The sequence below is a fragment of the Schistocerca nitens genome, chromosome 2, assembly GCF_023898315.1.
Source record: "Schistocerca nitens isolate TAMUIC-IGC-003100 chromosome 2, iqSchNite1.1, whole genome shotgun sequence".
Lineage (NCBI taxonomy): Eukaryota > Metazoa > Arthropoda > Insecta > Orthoptera > Acrididae > Schistocerca > Schistocerca nitens.
In genome coordinates this window covers 346893064-346899063 of record NC_064615.1, presented here as the reverse complement: position 1 = coordinate 346899063, position 6000 = coordinate 346893064, and positions in this window count along the sequence as shown.

Below are 6000 nucleotides of genomic sequence, written 5' to 3'. Positions count from 1 at the left end.
ACATAGCACACCATCTTTTGTATGTGATCAATCTCAATCGAGTATCATCCTCCCTCATTCTGTTAATACACACTCCAGTGACCACTGTCTATATTCAATGTAGCTGTATTTGTATGGAACACAACTTCATTCTTAACCGATACCATTTCTCGATTCTTATGGCTTATGTAGTTTTTAACATGGATATAATTAGCGATACTTGTGTGTGCCTGTAGAGCCATGACCGCTTTTTATGCAGGGTGACAGTAACATAACCGTTGCCATCGTGTAGTTTAATAGCTGGCCACTTAAAAGCCAATTATGTCTCTCTCTTTCCAAGACACACTGGTACCACTCGCAAGAAAGACAAATGACACATGTCCACTCATCACGGATTTTCGCTCAGTATTGTTTTGTGTCGCGAGCATTCAGTTATTGGCGAAGTATTATACTTAGTTGGGGATGTGTGATAGACTCGCTTTGATCAGCAGACTTTGGGGTGTTAAGTTACTTTGATCATCATTCCAACATGTCCAAAGAAAAAGTGTATGTCCTGTCGCAAGGAAGGAATAGATTTGACCTGGAAAACTGTGATTTCAGAGCATCAATAGCTGTAAGGGGAGTAAAAGATTTTGCATGTGGAATTTTATGTCCAGTCATAAGGATATATATATATATATATATATATATATATATATATATATATATATATATATATATATATATATATATTTCCAGAGCCACACCCTTCAGGAGGGGGTATTCCAATACTTCGCTCTTTGTCGAGTATTATTAGATTGAAGCTGCTATCGTAATATTTAATTGTAAGTACAGTGATAAATATGTGTCTGGTTTACCAGGACGATTCTAGGGCGATTCTACATGACGTTCGGGGAGCCTGTGGCCAATATTAGCCTGTGGTCGGAACGATTGACATTTCCAGCTTATGACGGGAACCCTGCGAACTGGACAGGCGGCAGTGTACCCTCTAGGCGGAACTAACATTCAATATGTATTGGGCAATCTTCGTGATCGCGTGTGTTGGGAGCGTTCTCCATGGAAATTTGAGAAGATTCAATACGGGGTGTGTTTGCGCTGGACAGTTATTCCCTCTCATGTAAATTGTTCGTTTGGCTGCTTTTGCTGCCATTCTACACATTTTACGTCTTTGTTTGTTTGAGAGAACATTGATTAAGGTGTGTGCTGTGTGCATCCAGATGTTCACAGGTGGAACAGAAGTTTGCTGGTTCTCTAGACACGAGAAACACCTTAGTTTACTTTGTAAAGTAATCGGATGATTTGAAATCTGTTATACCATTATACGCAGTGCTTAATAACACATACAGTGCATGTGCTTATGTTTCTCGGGATCTGTCGGTCTTCGCGGTATATGTATGAGTGTCTGGCGGTCCACAGCTACATCCAGGATACAGGGGTGATGATTTTATATGCTGCAGGACACGAATTGTGTTTACCAGATCCATATGGTAATCGTTTGTGTGGATACAGCCCGGTTGGAGATCAGTTTCACGCTAAATATTCAAGCTTTTTTTGGCAGTAGCAGAGCAATGTATCTGAGGAAGTGTCTTTGGCGATAGTTTTGTAAGTAGGCTGTTTAGGTTTTTTTATTGGCACCGCCCTATAGCGCTCCGTATGAAAATCACTGGCTGTGCTGTGTGCAGTCTGTGGCTGGTCTGCATTGTTGTTTGCTATTGTAGTGTTGGGCAGCTGGATGTTAACAGCGCGTAGCGTTGCGCAGTTGGAGGTGAGCCGCCAGCAGTGGTGGATGTGGGGAGAGAAATGGCGGAGTTTTGAGAGCGGATGATCTGGACGTGTGTCCATCAGAGACAGTAAATTTGTAAGACTGGATCTCATGAACTGCTATATATATTATGACTTTTGAACACTATTAAGGTAAATACATTGTTTGTTCTTTATCAAAATCTTTCATTTGCTAACTATGCCTATCAGTAGTTAGTGACTTCAGCAGTTAGAATCTTTTATTTAGCTGGCAGTATTGGCACTCGCTGTATTGCAGTAGTTCGAGTAATAAAGATTTTTGTGAGGTAAGAATTCATGAAAGGTGGTTATTGTTAGTCAGGGCCATTCTTTTGTAGGGATTACTGAAAGTCAGATTGCGTTACGCTAAAAATATTGTGTGTCACTTTAGTGAATGTCTGAGTACGTTCAGTTTTGCTCAGCTGTTTGAAAATCAAATGACATAAGATGTTTATCAGCACAGTAATTCATTAATTTTTCCAAGGGGACGTTACAGTTTCCATATTTCATGATGTGTAGACCACTTTTGCGGGGTTTTACTATCAGTGCAATATGATTGCTCTATGTTTTTATCGATCTCTACAAAATAGTTTTCCCGTCGAAAGTCTCATAGTTGACCCATCTGCAGATAGTGGCGGACGTCCTCCCACACCAGCAGCAGCAGCAGTTTGGCAGGTAAGAACCAATCAGAATGCTCCAGTCACAGGAAGTCCCAAGATGTCAGAGAACCACAATACATCCTTTGTGCGGGGAATAGGAGCCTTTACAGACTAGTTCGAACAAAACAGGGGTAAGATAATTACGGAAAGTTCCGTGACGTCTGAGAGTCACGAGATGTCTTCTTTGTTCGAGTGTTCAGAGACAAGTCCAAGCAGACCATCCTCCTGTGGTTCGGTCAGCAAGGATGCTATCCCGTAACCGCCACTGTGACTTTAGAGCATCTCTAGACCAACGGCTGAAGGGTATCGAAAATTTACTGAAAATTCCAGCCATTCTTCTCGTCCATAGATCAGTGCTTCGAATGCTGCATGTGTAAATGTTCTGATTTTCTCGTCTGTGCTTAGACATCAGTGTGTGCTTCGATAAGGAGGAAAAAATGTCCCTTACTTCAGCAGCAAATATAAACTAAGCTCACTCTCCGTTTGAGAAAAGTGATGAATATCACAGCACCTGTACGACTCAGAAATTTTTTACTCTCTCTGGCAGTGCCTCCAAACAAGCAGATAAAACTCGAAAAGCAGTGGGCGTCCTGTTTAGAGATACGGAGATATTTATTTCAAGTTCCAAATATCGTCGTTTTGGCCTATAAAATCAGATATTGCAGCTGATACCCTTTTCGGGATCTACTTTCCACAAATGCGTGTAATATATCTCAGGGATGTTCCACAAGTGTTCAGCGATCCTTTTAGAGTCTGTGTTCATGTGTGGCGATATACATTGCAAAATTGAAGCACTTAGCAGCGACCTTTTTGAAAATGTATTTGGAGACATATACAATTGGAATTAGTAACTGCTGTAGAGCCTGTGCTCAAAGACAAGGGAAGGCTGTCGTATTTCCTACAACGGCGCGCGAAGTGTCTAAGGTACAAGTGCATCGCGATGTTTCTTGAGTATGTGTTCAAGTGGGGCGGTATACATCGCAATATTGAGGCGAACTACTGTGCACTGATCATTATGAAGAGTATTTAGAGACATTCCAACATGCTACTCCAGGCGGGTGTAAAATGAATGTGCGCAACGTAAAATACTGACCGCGAAAATGAAGATTTGGCCTTGTCTGACTACCCCTTGAAGCAGATCTTAGGATCTGTTAATGGTGATATTATATTCACGTTCTTGCTCTTTAACATATAAATTACAACATAAACATAAATGAATGGTTAAGGAAACTAGTAACTACAAAATGATAAACGCTGTTTCGGCTTATACGTTTTTTTGTAGATTAAAACCCCCTTATATATTACAAATGTTAATATGTCAATGTCCAACGGACATAAAGAGATACAAATGAATTGTCTAACTAATACGAATGATCAATTGCCCAATCTGCCCCTTCTTATGGCTACGCGATCTAATGTAAATAACGCGGGATGACTGACTTCATCTACATACCAAACACTAGAAGACACTACTTTCAAAGATGACCTACAGTGGTGTGCAATCTCAGTGGAAATAAAATTTACGTAATCATAGCTGTTAAGCTTTACAGCCCTAATAAGCTGAGGCAATTAACAATATCACCGTATGTACTGCATCCGGTGCGTCGGAGTAATGGTTCTCGCACACGTCTGCGACGACAGAAGAATTCCAGCCAAAAAATATATAAAAAAAACTCATTCAAACACTAGGATGGCACAAGATGGTCCTCTGACTAGTATAATCTAATACTGTCTTCTCCTCTCTGTGTTCTACAGACGAGAAACTCGAACCCCCAGCCACAAGGACGGAGTTCAGACAACGTCTCAACGTGGGTATAGGCAAAAGAAGTGCTCTCAATCACTGAATGCTGCGTACTCTAAGACGACTCCCTACCCGGAGGCGAAGTCCAGAATGGTATGAGTTCGCAACAGTACAGTGCCTAACCGTTCTGTCTATAAAATCTCCTGAGAGCAAAGACAGAAAGTCCGTCAGTAGCAAGAAAGCTGACACTGAGCGACCATCAAACACGGGCGCCCAAACCGGAATAGCACTTTCTCTCCGCCACTGGCTTCCGAGCAAAGCTCGGCTCCCCTCCCTCGTAACTGCAGAAGGTGAGTCACATTCTCGAAACCACGGAATATTTCCTCCCTCTACAGATTCTTCTGAACGGCGACCAACCATATTTTAGACTTCTGTCATCCAGCGCGGAAAGTTTGTGAGGAAATACCCGTTAATTAGGAATTCATACAATGGTATGCTTCTCAGAGTAAAAATCCTCAGAAATAACACAGCCTACGACATTTCCCCAGTCCCCCGTTCTCTCTGCTGTGTCTAAGATTTCCAGAGTTTCCGAAGTATTATCCGATTATCCTTCCGGCCCCGCTACAATACCGGCCGTATTGTGCTTCAGAGCTCAGCTGCCCCGACTGTCCGTCTAGGGATACTTCCTGTGTTAAGCAGACCAACACACCTGTACAGGCTTTTCCACCCAGGGCCTGAGTTACGCCTGCAGTTTCATTGTCACGGGCATTCCAACCTCTGCTAGTATAGGCAATAATTCATTACGCCAGTTTGATAATAAAGACAATCCATGACCTTTCATCGTTAACAACTATTTACAAGGTGTACGTGACAATATCAGTCTTCTTTAAATGTTCATATATACGATGTACAACCTATCAAATGATACGTAATTCCGATTGTAAATCACGGCAAAGTAGGCAGATGAGTGCTTGTAAGGTGCGAAATTATAGCCACTTTATAACATATTTAATTGGATTTAGTAACTCCTGAAGCAGCACATGCTCAAAGGCAAGGGGAAGATGTGATATTTCCCAGAAAAGCGCACGAAGTGTCTCAGGGTTGGTTTCAAATGTGTGACGTGATCTTTTTTTAGAGTCTGTGTTCAAGTGAAGTGGTGTTATTCCTCGGAATAAAATGGGTAATTACATCGCAAAATGTTTTAGTATTCATGAGTTATCTGCAAAGCTCACTCCCTTTGTGCAATGTTACATTTAGTTCCTGTGACATCTTCAGTTTATGTATGAGACATTATTCTGTACGTTGCTAAACACCAGATTTAATACTCCCGAGGCAGTCCGTTCAACGACAAAGGGTATCTGTGCGCTGGGGACAGGAAGGAGGGCGGCTGTGGGTATTTACAATGCAACAAGAAGTACTTAGTGTGCACCCCCCCCCCCTTTCAGCTGCCACGCGCCAGTGCTGTGAGTATGGCACGTGGTCTCCTCCAGTGGGACAAGGAAACTCTGGAGCAGGGAGTACATGCGCCGGAGTGGATGATCGTCTTGCCTCTTCCACTTCGGAAAGACTGACGTTTGTCGAATGATCTACAATTGCAGGACACACATTTATCAGCATGAGTTGCTAAGTTTAGCTTAGACCCATCCTGCTGCATCTTCATTAATTGATGGAGAGTATACGACTTCTTCATACATTCACCAAATATCGTTGCTTTCCAAGCATCGTGCAGGTTTCTACAGTCCTCAACTGCATGATTACCGCTTACATACCCGTTCAACTCTTCCTTTTCCAGCACAGACTTCTCATCCATTGAACACACAGTACACAGTAAACAATTACGTC